Below are 17,916 nucleotides of genomic sequence, written 5' to 3'. Positions count from 1 at the left end.
TTCATACAAAAGAGTTGCGATCAGATTTGCACACAAATATCGTGTACATGGCTTGCACATGTATCGAGACATTCCTATAGATCCGAGAAAACCAAAAATTTCATCTACTTTATTCATTTCTTATTGATTATTAGTAAACTGCTAAAAAATATTCTATTTCAATCGCAACAAACTGGAGTGAAATAGAAATTGATTTTCTTTCTTAATATATTTAATAGCTCTAAAATAATATAATAGTATTTTCAAATTCTGCTAACGTTTTCACTGTTTTAAATTACACCTGTCCATTTGTGTTGTAAATGCATAAAATCCGCAGTCTAATTATTAGTAATGGGACGATACCTCTGCAATTAATTCGAACAGTTAAATAAATTTGAACATTAAAATTTGCAAGATTCGGTAAACGTAGTAGATGTAACGATACAAATTTTGAACACTGTTGCACCGAGAACGTTTTCCGCTTAGAACGTGAATGTCAATAGTATTAGCGACGTTTGAAACTTTGCATCGATTAATCGATTGTACTAGAAGTTCCCACGTCAACGAATGGTTTGGCGCTTTCAATCGATACCGGTTGCTCATAAATTATGTCAGGCACGGATCAGTACATGAAATATATCTAAACTTCTCTTTCTGACCGGCGATCCGACACAATGATTTATTTACCGAATCGAGGGTGGGTCGGGTAATTTCAATTGATCGTCGGGAATGGGTCGCGATCGCTAATGGGAAAATTTGCCTTATATGCGATCAATGAACATTGACGGACATCAAAGCTGCATAAAACTATTGCATCAGCCGCCGCTGCCACTTTCAGTTGTATTATGGGAGAGGCGGAGGATGTATCAGGGCGCGGTACACGCAAACACACACACGCGCACACGCGCATAGACACACACATATACACATACACGTAGACAGAGAATCGGGTTTGACAACATCAAAAACGTGCGTGTCCGTGCGAAAACGAGGACCTAGGGTAGTGTCCGACAAATCAATACTACACTCGAACGGCATAATGGAATGGACAGGTACACACCGCGTATGCAGCCGTGTGCCAACAGACTAATGAAAACACGGAAACCGGCTGTTGTACAAAAGTTAATGATTTTATAAACATTTCCGGACTGTTAGGCCTCGTTAGCCACTGTTACTCTTTTGCCTTGGCGCCTGCACACGCTCGTTTTCCATCGAACAAATTCACCGGCGCACGTGCAAATGTTTTCTCTTCCTCTTGCACCGCGAGAAGGGTGGGGGGGGGGGGGAGGAGAGAGTTTGATGTACTGGATACACACACAGACACAGACATAGAGACAGGCGCAGATACAGAGTGTGCCCGGACCCGAAGATAGTCCGTCGTCTTTTCCATTTTGTTTGGGAAACGAAAGAACACTATTGTTGTCCCCGAGACCGGACACAATCCAAAAATACCTGCCGGGACCACTGTAAACAGAGTAAGCAGTCTCGCTGCGACGGCAAACACCGGTTCAACCGGGCCACCGAAACCGAAGCCAGCCGATTTTTCTCCTTTTTCGAGGATTGATATGTGGATTTTGGATAAGCGAGCCACTGTTGACAAGCGGAAATAGTATGTATTCGAACAACACAACCGTTGCAAGCCTTCCACCGACCCGCTCCAGCCTGGAAAACACTGATTCCTCACCTTTTGTTTCCTTTCTACGTGTGCACGGCGCAACTTTCGACCAAACATTTGCACGATTCCTGCAAAGATCACACTGTCCAACCAATTTTAACCTCTTCCTTCGCCTTCCGACAACCAGCTGACCATTCTTATGGATTTTCAATACGCTAGACACGCGTTAGAAAGTCTTCTCTTTCTCTGCGCCAAACTCTGTTTTTTGAAAAATACGAGGAGTCGAACAAGAATTTTTTCTGCCCCACGTGCACGTGTTACACGATGATGATGTTATGCAGAAAAAGTCTGTAAGCATATTTCTATGACATTATGAACATTTAGGCATGTTTAACAAATTTTTAAAAAGAGCGTGACATATCAATCTCATCAATTAATTTCGTACATAGACGAATAATTTTTACGTACACCAATTTTCTATACTCTGCCAACTACAATATATTTCGAAGATTTAGACATGTTCAAAAAATGTTTAATCCTCCGACAATATGTACAATTTTATTCCGATATAAGACGACGCTTTTTATTTCGAAATAAGAAAGTAATTCTTCTTCATCCGAAATACGACGAAAGCCGGTCCCGAGTCACTGTCTTATATCGAAAGAAAACTGTGTAGTGAAATATCGGCGTGGGTCAGAAATGACTCCGGCATAGGTTTAGAACAGGTCCGAGGGTTAAAGGTAGAGACACACTTTCAGCACAGGAATTTTGTCGAGTATTTTATCATTTGTTTTATAATTTATTTTAAAAATTGTGACTCTGAGGCAAGATATGATTGTGTCACATAATAGAGTGGACTTTCTTGTTACAAAAACTGTGAAAAAAGGTTCCCGACAAAATTGGTGTTGGATACACTGTGACACATTATTTGGTCTTTCGTCAATTCGTCTTTGATACAGGAAAATCGATTATACGATGGAAAATTCATGTAAAATTCATGAGTAGAGATAACCAAAACTTGTACGATGTTCATATACGTATATTATATTGTACACTTGTAGGCAAGTAGTATTATACGCGTGGACGATAAAAGAGAATGAAATTTTAATCAGCAATTTTTGTTTACTTTTTCAGAATTTCGTCACCTCGATTCGTCTCTTGATAAATATTGGCAATGTCGATCATAGAAAAATTCACTGTATCTTCAATCAATATAGCGCAGATATCGATGGTATTGTATATTAACATTTTGTAACATTCTAAGGAGGATTGTGTAATTTCAATTTTCAATGAAAATAGAAATACGTGATTGCTTTGTCCTTAAATAAATCATTTATGTCGAAGAGTTTTATAAACTATATACCACATATAAAACAATAATTCTACCACTATTCTACTAAAAATTAATTTTACTATTAGATATTGATTTTACTTGATTATTACATAAATTAATTAGAGAACCTGATACATAGTGTTTCTCTCAAAATCAATCCGGAACAGAAAACTCCAGAAAATATTTTGATATTGTACAGCAATTTTCCTGCACAAGAAAATATGTAAATTCGATACAGTGAATATTGGCTTCAAATAAAAATTTCGCTCGAATGAAAACCTATTTTATGAATCTATTTTCCATTTCATTGGACAGAATTAACGAGCACGTGTTCAATTTTGCTCTACTCTATTTTGCTATTATCCCTGGAGCGCAAGAATAAATAATTACTCCTATAAAAATATGCTTGATTTGCTCGTCACTTAATCGAGTACTTATTTGACGCTAATGAAAAGGATTATGTCCGTACTAAATTATATAAATGTAGTAGCAGCACCTATTTGCTAATATGGGAATTTCTCGATTATGGATCCTCGGGAGCCGGATCTAAGAGTTCAAGGAAAGATTTAACAGTCGTACTGAGAAGGAAGCAGGTCTCTTAAGGAAATTGATAATAACGTAATCAGATTATTTATGAAGCAGCGCCTGTCTAGTAACTGTTTGTTACAATGGCTTTCGATCGTTATCAATCCTTTCTCGTCTTAATCAGTACTGACCTTCCGCATGAATTTCTTCACAAAGTGCAACGTTATCGTTATACATGCATGTAACTTATTCCGCTAATTTACATTACAACTTATAACAAGATATTATCTTTCGCAGCAGACTCGACTGAAGAACGAGTAATAGTTTCGAAATCGTAATAAAGATGACAGATCATTAAAAGTTAAAATACAACGCATACTTCCTTCTCGACTAATGAAGCGATCGACTTATATCTTGTTTTTATACTGTTATTGGCAAAAAGATATATCTATTAAACGAGAAGAAGACATTTTTAACTAGGCTGTCGACGTTTTTGCGACTCGACAAAAATACACATGATTTATACCGGTAGAAAATTGCACTAAAATACAAATAAAATTATTTTTTTCACTGCAGTTTACAATCTGCAAACAAATAATAAATAAATATCCGCGGTTTACTAAATCTTTTCTTTTCTTTCAAGCGAGATTGGTTATTTCACCAGTCTGCTAAGTATAATATTTCCTTTTTTATGATAGAATGTTGTCTATTGACACGTTAACTGTCACATATGACTGACAGTGATTTTTGACTAGGTTTAGAAATTCATTTTTATTGTAACATATCCAGATAAACTGAATTTTATTAGGATCTTTAGAATTCAGAAGGGTTAGGACAGCATCCCCTATAATACATTTTAAGTTTCTAATTTCGGGTTCATCAATTACATTACACTGATTTAGTGAAATTTTCTGGGATTGATTTTTGGCACTTAACGTGTTAATTGAGTTGCTCGAATAATCTGTTTCCCAAAATGGAGTTTGCTGTGTAATATTCGCTGCACCGTCATTCAGTCTGCTTCTTGCAAAATAGAAAAATCGGTGTTACGTGTAAGACGAACGCAGTCTCGTCGCCCTTTTATCATCATCAGCATTCTTCGGCTCGTTCGGAGAGTTGCCGGCTCTTTTCCCGGAAAAGCGGGCGAAGATCGCAAGCACCTTCAATTTGAACGTGTTCGCGGCGAAATAAAATTTCGCAGACCGGCGGTTATTAACGGAATTGTCGGCGTTACTGTTAGGTGGCGGGTGTTATTCAGTAACTGACCCGGTATTACATTTATTACCAGGAAAGAAGTGCGTTTACGAGATACATCCTGTTAAAACGCGCTAATGCGCTTTATCACTGTTTTAATAAAAGGATTCCGCCGTGGAATTCCATTTTTTTCCTTTTCTTTTTTCTTTTTAACGCGTTAATGTATTAGTCATACGATCCGCGCCGGTTGGTAACGGTACGCTGCCGCGGAACGATGAAACATTAGGTGATAGGTATAGCATTATGACACCGCTAATCACACCGAACGAAGTGTATCACTACGCGGGCTTATTAACGAGTCTTCACCCCGCTTGAGGAGCGTATACATTTCACTTAGATCACGTTAGTTCTAGTGATAACAAACGGATTTATGTTCTCAGATTTATATTCATGTTACGTTGATTAACTGAAAAGATCTCTAGGGTCGTAAGACTGTGAATTCTTATGCATAACGAACAGATTTCTGTATTGATTGTAGGAAACAGCGGCTAAATAAAAGTACCTATATTTCACCTATTAATTTACCTAAAATCGACAGTATATTAACAAATAATATCCAAGTCGATATACAGGTAATTTCACCTGACTCGAGCATTGTAAAGTACAGAGTAAAGAAACTTTATTCCATCAAGGTCCGTTTATTTAAAACGGCGTACCTCATTTTCAGCATTTGCTACAATTCATGTTATTCAATGTTTTTTGTTCGAATTGTTTTCAAGTTGTATGCGAAATAAACGGTTTAATCACTACATTTTCCACGTACGTGTCAAAACGCATTGAAAAGACCTGAAATCCTTCGACATGCTTATACCAATTTAGCATCAAAATATAAAATTAATTAAACTCATTAGCCGTAGCGATAAATCATACAGGATCACAGAAAAATTAATCTGGATTTTCTTTCAGCTGGAATATTAAATTACATCCGTGAAAAATGAAACTATGTAATTAGACCTTTAGAATTTTAGTAAAAGCAGGCATAAAGAGGTAATTGATAAATAGGCGCTCGAAAAACTCGTTTATGAAATTATATTAAGCCGAGGTGTCGGTGTTGGGTCAGTGCGAATGCTCGAAAGAGAATCTTCGGGCACTCCGCAAAGTGAACTTCCAGGGAAATAAAACTGCGTATAAATGAACCATGAGTTCTCGATTTATATCATCAGAGAGGACAGTTATGATAATGAAAGAACTTGGAGCTACAGTAAATTATAGCACCATCTTTAGGACGCTTTATGCAAATAATTCAATTTTCATGCTCTTCACGCGAGTGTCCATAAAACCGGCCATATTATTTTGTTTGTCCACAGCTGTCTTAGAATCCATATCGCACAATTTTAGTTACTTCACATATTAATTGATTCACAAAACTATTTCATTTCATCGAATACCGCGTCAAAATAAAATTTTGTGAACACAGAAGCTCGCAGATGCACAACGTACGAAATTACCAGTAACTGATTTTTGCTGTTGCAGCTTTGTATTTTACGGCTAATTACCAAGCCAAGCAGCAAAATTACAAGAAACAGTAGCGCAGCCGTTATGCACGTCTGCATCGGAAACGAAACACCTAATTACCTCCGTTACATCTGAGAATGCGGGAAAATGCATTTCGAGGATCGAAAACATTTGTAGATAACCTCGCGATTTTAGAAATGTAAATTCTGGAATGCGCAACATTTTCGGAACATGTTGCAACTGTTCGAGGACAGTTCATATTTTATGGGGTCAAAACCTCACATTTTATATCATTTTATATCTCGGTCACTTCTGACCCACGCCGATATCTCACTACACAATTTTCATTCGATATAAGGCAATGGTTCGGGACCGGCTTCCGTCGTATTTCGGATGAAGAAGAAGAAGAAGGGACAGCGATTTTCTAATTTCGAAATAAAATTGGCAATTATGTAGTCAGAGGGTTCAGAAAATTGTGTTTAATTGTACCAAGCAAAATTTGAATAGTACAAACAAAAATGATCAATTTTACAATATAATCAGCTGGCATTTTCAGAAAAAGGGATATGAAGTTGTTTTGTGTTCTACGTATCGCAAAAATTTCCACTTGCCTTAATAATCGCGAAATGCAAACGATGATTTGACGAGGCATTGTGTCACGCGCAAAGATTTAATTCGCAGTTGTATAAAATTGATCCGTAAGTCAGGATCTGAGGATCTCTGTCGTTGACAAGATAATATCCCCGCGCCCTTTTTGCGTGAAATATACAGGGCCATATAAACGATACACGACATTTATCCGCGAAAAATCGCATTACAAATTGTGGAACGTCCCTTCTGGTCGGTGCCAGAGTGAGTCCTCCGGTGGTTAAACTGCACGTACATTTGTTATGTGCACACTTAACAACGCTTGCATGCATTGTACGCTGTAGTTGGGTCTAGTTTATGGGATCATGGTCGCGGATGTTCGTTGCGTGGGGCGTCGATTGGTGAATGGCTCGTGTTGTGAGTTTACGTGAGATATATGCTATTAAGTGTTATTGCAAGATTGCATATCCATGGGTACCGTCGAACGCATCCTGAATATGGGCATAAATGCGATCATAACACTTCCTCGGTTAATGATTTATGCTATCGGCCACTTTAGGTTGCTGTTACATTGAATCCGCAAAAAAAATCTGCAATCTTTGGTTGAGGATGTCTCAATTAATTTTTTATCAGTGGCAATTTCAATTCTAAATTAATATGTTAGCTTCAGTAAAACAATTTAATAATTTGTTTCGGGGTTAGTATTTAACTTATGGTTCAGGATTTCTTAAAAAAAATGTTTACAGTAGAATGTCTAATTCTCAATTGTTGTACATTCAGTAAGATTAAATTCTAGCGATCAATTTAATATATTTTAAAAATCGGTTTTTCAGAAACGTGGATTTTAAAGTATCTTTTCCAAGTGTGTCTGGTTCATTGTCATCCACTTCTACTAGCTGAGTTAATAAATATTATAATATTTAATATTTACATTAATATACTCGTTGCATATAAATGAGAATCGAATGAATTTTTACGTGCATTGTGCTCTACATGCTAATGGCAATATTAATAATTTATGAATATTCATTCATTCCACCACTGATATCAAACATATACCTGTTTAATATTAAAGACGAAACTTCTCGTATCGATCAATTTCGAAATAAAACATCGGTCTCGTCCAGATTATATTGAAAAAGTGATATAATATCATGCTATCAAAATCTATATTAAAAACTATTATATCTAGAACGAATGTAAAAAAATAATTAGCTCATACTTATCATTAACTAATCTACCGTTAAAGTGGAAATTTCTCGAGTTCACTGATTGCAAAATAAAATATCAATCTTCCGCAGAATATATTTAAAAAACGGTGTACCATGACGTCTCCAAAATGAATATGAAAAATACGTCGCGTCTACAAGAACTGTCGCAAGCAGATTATAAAATGAAAAATTTGCTGTGTACACAGTCTCCGATAGGAGCACAACAAAAGTTAGTGAAATCGTTAAAAAAGCTATGAACAGGAATCCAGTATTTATTTGGAGCAATGAATAATAAAGTGCAAGTGTTATGCTCGGAGTAGGTTTCCGAGGCGACTGTACGCAGATCCAACACCGCTTATTAAAAACGCGACGGCCGAGCACCTCTTCCATTTCTCCGAAGTTCAAATAAAATCACTGAAGCACCACCAGCGTGTCGGTCATATTATAATATTTATTTAAATTATCTGCGCACACAAACGCGTCGGTGCGCCGCGATAAAATTACAGCTACTTGCCGTGTACCGTCGCGGCATCGCACGAATAAGCAATCTACAATTCGCTGCCTCAGGGACTTCGCCGACGAATACATTAACCCTATCGAGAAATGAGCTTGTTCGGTATCCGGGCGACTATTAAAACAACTGAAATGCTACAAAGACGTTACCCGTAAGGAATCACGTACTATACTCCCAGCCAAAAATATCACTGGCCGCTTATTGCCTAACGTTTCTGCTCTTACTGTTTCAGTAAAGCACGCTCCAACGTTATTACGCGGAGCGCACAGAGCGGAAAATATTTTAAACTTTACACTATGGATTTATACCGGAAATGTATAGAACGAATTTAAAACAGTAGAAATGAATTTAACACTATTCCTACCGGGACCGGTCAAATGACCGTTTTTAAAATTTCGATTAGAATTTCTTATATACAACGTAATTGAATCGCCTTTAAACTTCACGACTTTTCCTAAAATATGCGTATAATACATTTTTCAATATTCACTTCGTTTTTTATTGTTTATTTTCTGAGAAAAATTTGTAGTCTGTCTTAGCTACCGCGACCGGTCATTTGACCGGTAGAACGATTTATATCTTTTTGTAATAGTATTCTTTCAAAGACTCAATTCCAAAACTATAAAGTCGTTAGAAACGAAAGGTAAGGCAGTTGTGGTATGATTTTAGCCGAAAAGTGCCATCCAGGGACTGCTTTACGGCACTTCAAAGTGTTTACAGTTCTCGCTCGCCTATCGGCAGTTCTCGCGGTATTTATTTGCCTAATTGGTATCCGAAGCGGTCCAGAACCTCGGATTTTCTTACACCGTCTTATCTACTATGACTGTAAAATAAATAAAATCATAGCCGAAGGAGATGCCTAGACGTCTTCTCACGAATTCAAATCGGTAAAGTCTTGTGAGCTGAACAGAGAGCATCAAAACGTGAAAGTTACAAGGAGCATATTCGGCAGTCTTTTACTATTTTGTATTTTTATTCTATTATTATTCTACTTTTATTTTATATTGTATTACGTGTTATAAGTGTCATTTTTTAAAAAGTGAACAAACCAACAATACTTCGTAGTAAGTTTCACATTTTATCTTTTGTTCATTTTTTTATCCATCTTGATTTACATTTTTATATTTTAATTTGTATTGTATTCCTTGAATATTCATTCCCAAAATGTCCAGACGTTCGAAATTTTTGATATTCAAAATCACAATACGGAAAATTATGATCTATTTGAGAACGACTCGAACATCGAAGAGGAGGAAGAGAATGTTTCGAACGTACGTAGAGGACGAAAGAGAAGGAGATTTTTAGTTACTTCTGTTGTTTTTATTAAAGGAACGGTGAGAGTAAAGAAAGGACACTTCACAAAACAGTCGAGGATTCCGAATAGACAAGAAACAAGACTTTATTAATTATATCCGGACCGAAATTACAACCGTCGATGTCAGCGTGTCGCGTATACTTGAACACTAAAAATCTCGACACACCGAAAATACTCTACAGTCCGAATGCTTGAATCCTAACTTTCTGCTGCGGGGTCAGCTCTATTTATACAAAAATTGACTGGGCGGAGGTATCCGCTAACGGGGGAAAAATCATCCCTATTCGTTAGACGACTTGGGGGAGGAGGGTCTTCTTGATCCGTGGAGGAGAAAGTCACTCCCTCAAGTCGTTTTAGTGCACTTCTAAAAAGTATGCCTCCCGGAGCAGCGCGTTTACGGTACCCTAAAATGGGCCTCTTAATTTATGGCCCCCTCGACTGGCGCAGGCCAAGGGTAGTGCCAATTGCACGGATGGCCTGCACATGTATTAGGACCCACTCTGTCCGTTCGGGGCCTTCGTTTACCATTTTATGGCCTCCTTTTCCGTAGTCATTTAGAAAACGGCGGAAAAAAGGGAAGGCCTGTTCGGAAAAATATGCTAAATAGTCGAGGGGCCATCTGTGCCGCTTGTAAATGCACGTGCATTTCTCACAACTTCCGATAGTGAGAATGAGGAAGAGGTAATCGAAACTGCTGTAGACGGAATTGTTTGGCAAGAAGTAAAAGAAAGGTCTAATCCTGGGAGAGCACCTGTTCATAATATTTTTAGGGGAACATCAGGCCCAACGGGGTATAGTAAACGAAATATTATGCGGTGAAAACGAATAAAATATACATTATATACTCCTAAATAAAAGAAACTATATTTTTATACTGTCAAATTGGCTATTATCTTCATTCTATATTAAAAAATACAAGTTGTGCTAAAGTCCGGTCATTTGACCGGTCGCGGTAGGAATAGGTATACATGAAGTGTCGGTAGGAATAGTGTTAATAATACTGGGGTATTAATTTCAATGTCCTCTTTCTGTCGGTGTCAATAGATATTTTTCAGTCCTGAACTTGCACGGAGGCGTGTTCCATCGCCGCCAAATGTGGTAATTGTTCAACAAAAAAATTAAGTTAAGCAACTATATAGAGTTAAATTTTATGTCGACAACTTTTACGGAATTCTTGTGGGAAATCTGCAAAGGTGGCTAAAAGGGAGACCTGTCACAGAAGCCGCAATTTTGACGATCCTTCCCGAAATTGGGTTGCATCCTCGTCCGTGACAGCCAGGTCGCACCCTGCACTTAAGTATGTAGCGGATCCAGGTGTCACGGCGGAGCCCTTAAGAATGGCAGAAGTGGTATTGACAGTGCCGTGCGCTTGTCACCGGAACGGCAGATGGACTGTCGGCGAGTGCGAGGAGAGGTAGGAGAGAGAGAGGGAGAGAGAGAGCCGAGGCGCCAAGTTACTCTGGAAAATTCATTGCGTAGTAATTACTCGACGCGCATTTGCACTCGGTCTATGTTCATTCACCGACGCCACACCGCAGAGGAATTCATCGTCATCCCGAACCGGAGGCACGCCGCTAATAGAAATGCCCGTTAGGATGTTGGCTACGTCTTGAAGCGTAACCGGCGCGCAACGCTGGAACGTAATCGAGCTCCTCGCACGATTCTTTCTTCGTCTCCTTCTTCTTCGTCTTCTTCGTTTTCTTCGTCGTGGTCTTTTCTCTTCTTGACCGGCCGCGAAACGATTACCGAGGACAACGGCGTCCCGATTGTCCCCGGCTACTTAACGCAACGCGGCTCTATCGCGAAACGATGACGCGAATCTCATTATTCCATTTCCACCGGGTCTCCTCTCGGCCCGTAATGACAGTTCCCAGGACTATTAAGACGAGCTTAGAGCGATTTCCGAGAGAGTATCGGGACTCTCAAACAGGGACAAGCATCCATGACGATCCGTTGACGAGCATGAGTCACATGTTGCCGGCAGCAATTCGAGGCGAATGGAAAAGCTTTCGAACAGGTTGCTCGGACAGGATCCACTCAACGTTTTCCTGGACGCGTAACGTGCTCGGATCAGACGGCTGCCTCTCGCCGCGATTGCTATGTCTACGACTGCTATGGTTGCGACTAGCTATGACCGCTTCTACTCCTGATACTGATGCTGCTCCTGCTCCCGATGCTGCTGCGTAGCGCGAAGTAGCTCCAAGATTTATGGCATCCGCTTTACTACATTTTGATGCGGCACATTCGCCCGGTTTAAAGAACGGGATCACGTTCGCCGGCAATCATTTACGATATTATTTTAACCGATGATAATATCGGACAGCAATACAAGCGTGGCTGATACGCGCCGGCTTCGCATGATCTGAACAGTTGCGCATCGCCGATATGGGGACGCCCAAGGTGTCTCGGGGAACTTGTCCGAGGAACGTCGTGGAAGTGTCTGCCCGTGGTTATGGAGTGCTACTGTGACCGATTTCGATTTTAGAAATATTAACGGTTTGTTGTTTGTTTTGGGTTGGAGTTCTCAGATGAACCGGTCCGAGAGAACTATCGCGTTTAAAACAGGACCGTGATGTTTGAGAGTATGGTCGTAATGTTCGAAACAATTGACCATCAAGGTGTGTGCAGGGTGTTTCGTTTATCTGAAGTTAGGGAAAAAATTGGTTTACCAAGAATTGTTCGGTATGAACGGAACAATCATATGGTGTACTTTTGTTGAGGATGAGTGGGTGTAATTCGAAACAGTAAAAAGATTAAAAGAGTTTAACAATGTCGATCATTTTTAAGATATAAAAATGATTAAGGAGCAAAATAAATTTTTACTTGGCTCCTATAGATTGAAATTGATGTACAGAAATCTTATTTTGTATAAAGATCCGCTGTGTATTTATAATATATTTTCTAATGTTTTGTAACAGTAAATAGTACAATGTCGATGAATTCGTCTCGGAAAATGCTATCGTATTATGATAACAAATATTCAGATAAACGAAACACACCCTGTACATATTTACGAAGGCGTCGAAGTTCAACGATCCCGTGCGAGTAATTAAAAATATATTGTAATAAGTTTAGAATGTGGAATGACAATTTTCTGTTTTTTGTCGTTACAGTGTTTGCATGGGTATAATATACAGGTTTGAGATTTTCAGTAGAAATGGTAAGTCATACACTGGCACGACGCGACGATTGAGTAGTACGCGACCTGTTAATTCAGATTAAATTCTCTAAAATCGCGAAATAAGCTGCGGTAAAAGTACTCCCATGATTGATTCTTTCACATTGCTGTGAACCATTAGTTCGCCGATACCGAGTACAACAGCTCATCAATTTGTCTGTCTATTACTTCCTTTCTCTACTAGCAATAAACAGATTGTAATATAGTGAACCGTTTCTAATCCATTTCGATCATCGTCCGTCTATTAATGTGGGTGAAATTGATACCGGAATCGATTATAGCCGTATCGATGTAAATGTTTACTGCCCCGAACGTCAATGAAGATATTAATAAAAATCTTTCATATAAAATCGAAAAGCAATCACCGTTTGCCTATAATTTGTAGATTAACAAGTTTGCCTGGAATTAGGTTCGATAACTCGGGACTCGGGACCTAACGAGGTCGAGGAAGTGTGTTATGTTATTCAATATTCGAAACAAACCCGACGAAAGGTAAACATTCCGATGCTGATGAACGGCAAGGGAATGTTGTTGAAATTCGGTATTGGTAGGTAAACACAAAGTCAATGTCGGTGAATTAATATTATCGGCGAAATCAATGTCGGTCGATTAAAACATTGTCCGTGATTGTTGGTAATTTGATACGAACCCGACCAATGTGTGCAAATTATTTCGACAAATGACCATTTTTATCGTCGGTGGAGCCTCGGAGTCGCCATTCGAGTGCAAAGGTGGAATGCACTATAAAGTAGACGACGAAGAAGCTATAAAAAGATTAGGCGAATCTACCACCCTAACTTCCTGGGTCCCATGCTGTTCTGCGCGGTAGCAAAAAGCCAACCGCTTTCACGGGAAAGCTATCAAAGAGTTGACCATGGTCCCCAAAGGGGGGGGGGGAGGTGCAAGGTGAAAAATCCGAAGGGTCGATTTCGCGGAAGGGACGGTCGGGTGAGCGTACTCGAAAATCGTGGTTCGAGTCCGAACCGCGAAGGACCTTCCTCCCTTGGTACCCCCTCTAAGGCACCGCTTCTTGCCCCCTCCCATAACCGTGCAAACACACCACCATCTCGTTCTCCCTTCCTGCGAACGTCTCGTCGCACTAATAATTCGTGAGTACGTTGCGGTGATGTTGAGCATTCCACCTGCCAACAGCAACCGGGCACATCCCCCCACCTGATGGTACCGGCAGGAAAAGTGGCCGCACGCCTTGCAATCCCAGCATTTCTGTGTTGGTTGTGGCCGTGAACGGGGCTCAAGTCCAAGGTTACGCGAGAGAGGGAGAGAGAGCGAGCGATCGAGCGAGAGAGAGAAAGAACGATCGAGTGATAGAGAGGGAGCGATAGAGAGACCGAGAAAGAACGATACCAAACGCGAGATACATAAACGGAGAGAGATTGAGAGAGAGAGAGAGAGAGAGAGAGAGTTAGAGGGCGAGAAAGCTTCGAGTGCTACGAAAGTCCTGCGTGCGAGAACCACCGCGTTCTGTCGTCGATCAACCCTGGTCTCGATCGAAGCGGGGACCGTTCCAGGAAGCTGAAGACGCACCAAGGTACGTACGTGATTCCTCATGAATGACAGAAACAACCTACTCTCTAAGAACGTGTACGGATCGGTTACCTCTTGCCGCTTCGATTCGCGCTTAAACTTGTCACGTTTGATGCTCGACCGCGTGCGCGGCCGCGCGCGCTAGCAAAACCGCGACGGAAGGACGTTGTCGTCGATAGCTCACTATAAACACTGCGATGTTTACGGTTCGCGATCTCGAAAGTCCAGGCAGCAGCGCAGGGTCCAGTTCTGCGAATCGCTCGTGAAAAACTGTGATTTATCGCTCGGGTCTCGAGAGCCGCATCGATCGGCGAAGATTGAGAGCCCCGAGGACCACCCCTGTGACCCCGTGAAGACCTCCAACGAGGGCGCAACGCCCGGAAGATATCGGGTCCGGGTTATTCCCGGAATCGGAGATGCCTTCGACCGGGGCTCTTTTTCCAATTAAACGCGAAAATCTGAGCCCCCCCCCCCCCCCGCCGACAGCCCCGAGCTCCGCGGGTTTCAACGGCCTCGAATTTTTTCCCATTTCGCGTTTTCACGTCTCGCCGGCGGTTCAACGAGCCCTGTGTGTATCCCCGGGACCTCCCGATCGTATTCCAACGATACGCGTTGCATTCTCCAACGGGGATCGATAAAGTCCCATCCCGCGACGGTAATAGCCAGGCCATTCTACGTATCGCGGATAGCGGCAAAACAATTTTCCATCTCGACGGTTTCGCCCACTCGAGAGAAATTTCGATCTTTCGGACGGTTCACGCCGGTCAAGAATAAATGACCGGCCGACCGGCGTGCCGAGGATCGAGGAGAGCAACCGGGGAGAGCTCCAGCCGCCGCCGCCGCAACGGGCTGCCAAGGTGATACTCGGCGACGACCTGGCAGCTTTATGTTTTCCTATTGTACACCGGATCGTCGGACACGCGAGTGTCGTATTGTTCTGTTCGCGGCGTGGTTCGCCGGCCCCGACGATCTAGTGTTTATCTCGCATTGTTCCTGGTATCATTAGTAGAACGGTCGAACGGGATTGATAGCGCGCGATTAACGTCGAGGAATTTATTTGGAGGATCGCGGAGAGCCTAATTGCCGGCAAGAGGTCCCGTAAAATTTCCTCGGTTTGCATTTACGATGTCGATGCGGGTTTATTGTTTGCGATTCACCGACACCAGTCTTGACCGTACTCGACTTTAGCAACTTTGACGTAAGCAACTTTGGCTGGCCAAGATTTTAATTAACCGGGGGCTATTGGTTGGATTTTGTTTCTATTTTATTAATTTATATGCTGGACGAGGCATCTAGCATTTTCCATCTTTCCCTATTAGATCACGGGAAGCGTAAACATCGTCCTCTGACGTCAGGTTTTGATTTTTGACGAATACCTTGTTAGAAGGACATTTGAAGGTCGACGGTTTAGTCATCGCCGGGGTATTTATTTGGAGGATCCCGAAGCCTAATTGCCGGAAACGGCCTCGTAAAATTTCCCGAATTAGAGTAACATTGAGAATACAGATTTATTGATAGCAATTCACCGGTCTTGATCGACAGCAACTTTGGCTGGCCAAGATTTTAATTAACCATGGGGTCTAGGTTGAATTCAGTTTCTATTTCAATATTCAATATGCATGACGAGGCATCTAGCATTTTCCATCTTTCCCTATTAGATCACGAGAAGTATAAACATCGTCTTCGGACGTCAAGTTTTGTTTTCTGACGAATACCTTGTTAGAAGGATATTTGAAGGTCGACGGTGCCATCATCGCTGGGGTATTTGTTTGGAGAATCGCGAATCCTAATTGCCGGAAACGGCAATAAAATATTCCGAATTCGAGTAACATTATCAATACAGATTTATTAAATAGCAATTCACTGACACCGGTCTTGATTAATGGCAGCTTTGGCTGGCAAAGATTTTAATTAACCATGGGGTCTAGTTTGGATTTAGTTTCTATGTCTTCTGATATGCAAGAATAGTTAACGCTCAGTTTCTATCCATTCTTACTAGAGTACTGCAAGCGTAAACATCGTCTTTGCACGTCAAGTTATGCTTTTTGAAGAATCACCTCTTAGAAGGACATTTGAAGGTCGACAGGGATTGATTGCTTTCGATTACCGTGGCGAATTTATTCGGTGTGCGATGGAGCCTAATTGCTGGGAGGAAGTCCCCGGGTTACATTAACGTCACCAACATAGTTTCATCGATAACAATTTAATGACACCAGAATTGATCGCCACAGAGTTTAATCGTCGACAGGGTCAAGGTTAGAACTATAGTTCCTTTCGTCTTTTTATAAGGCAACTATCATTTTCTATCTTTCCTCGCTGGTGTAAAGCGCGAGCATCGCCTTCGTACGTCATGTTATACTTTTTTGAAGAATTTCTCCGGAAAACCATTTGAAGATCGACAGGGATCGATAGCGTTCGATTATCCCGACGAATTTGATCGACAACAATTTTGATCGACAATGATTTTAATCAACGACAGTGCCTAGGTTAGATGTAGCGTCTGTTTCTTTCTTTTTATACACGGGATGAGTAACCTATCATTTTCTATCTTTCCCTGTTGCAATACAGGCAGCGTAAACATCATCTTCGTAAGTCATGATACGCTTTTTGAAGAATAACTTCTTCGAAGATCATTTGAAGGGCGACAGGGATTGATAGCGTTCGATTATCCCGGTGAATTTGATCGACAACAACTTGGACCGACAAAGATTTTAATTGCAACGATGTCTAGCCTAAAGCTGGCTTCTATTTCTCTTTTCTTTTTTTATACAAGATAAGTCACCTATCATTTTTTTGCTTTAGAGCACAAGGAGCATAAACATCGTCTTCACACGTCAGGTTATGCTTCCTAAAGATTTACTTCCCCGAAGGTCGTTTGAAGGTCACTGCGGTATTCATTGTTGATTGCGTCTTTTCGTTAGCTGTAATTAAGCTGCCGTATTTCAAATGTATTTCTAACGAACGTCAGAAGTATCTTTTCCCTGAAGGTCATTTGAAGGTCACTGCAGAATTCATAGTTGATCACGTCTGTTCAGTAGCTGTAACTAAACTGCCGTATTTTAAATGTATTCTTAACGAAAATTGATAGACCATACGCAAAACGACGAAACCATTTAACAGTAAACCTACCGAGCCTTAAAAGTAACCGATACACATTGTCTTATAAAAATGATGGGATTGAATTTATTTGGATTTTGTGTTCAAAATACGTTCATCTAATCATTTCTATGAAATCATCATTATAATTTCAGTAATTGTAAAATAAAAAATCTGGAAGCGGTCATTTTGATCAGCGGTGGTAGGTTTAGTGTTAAAGAATTAAAAACGACTGTTGTATTGTCTTCATTGAACCCAGTAAAAAAAAGGCATTTACCAACTAGTACAATGTATAGTGACTCCAACTAATA

General features: G+C 40.5%; 1 protein-coding gene across 1 annotated transcript in view; it reads left to right on the top strand.

The window, feature by feature from the left end:
* Positions 1-14,439: 14,439 nt before the first annotated feature.
* Positions 14,440-17,916, top strand: part of Neo (ZP and PAN domain-containing protein neyo) — a 390,616-nt gene continuing 387,139 nt past the window's right edge. Inside the window, exon 1 of the mRNA XM_076803529.1 lies at positions 14,440-14,513. The gene's annotated coding sequence lies outside the window, so the exon portion shown is untranslated. The remainder of the gene's footprint in view (positions 14,514-17,916) is intronic.

This window comes from Halictus rubicundus, chromosome 18, assembly GCF_050948215.1.
Source record: "Halictus rubicundus isolate RS-2024b chromosome 18, iyHalRubi1_principal, whole genome shotgun sequence".
NCBI classification, from domain to species: Eukaryota; Metazoa; Arthropoda; class Insecta; order Hymenoptera; family Halictidae; genus Halictus; species Halictus rubicundus.
This window is presented reverse-complemented; position numbering and strand designations above follow the sequence as displayed.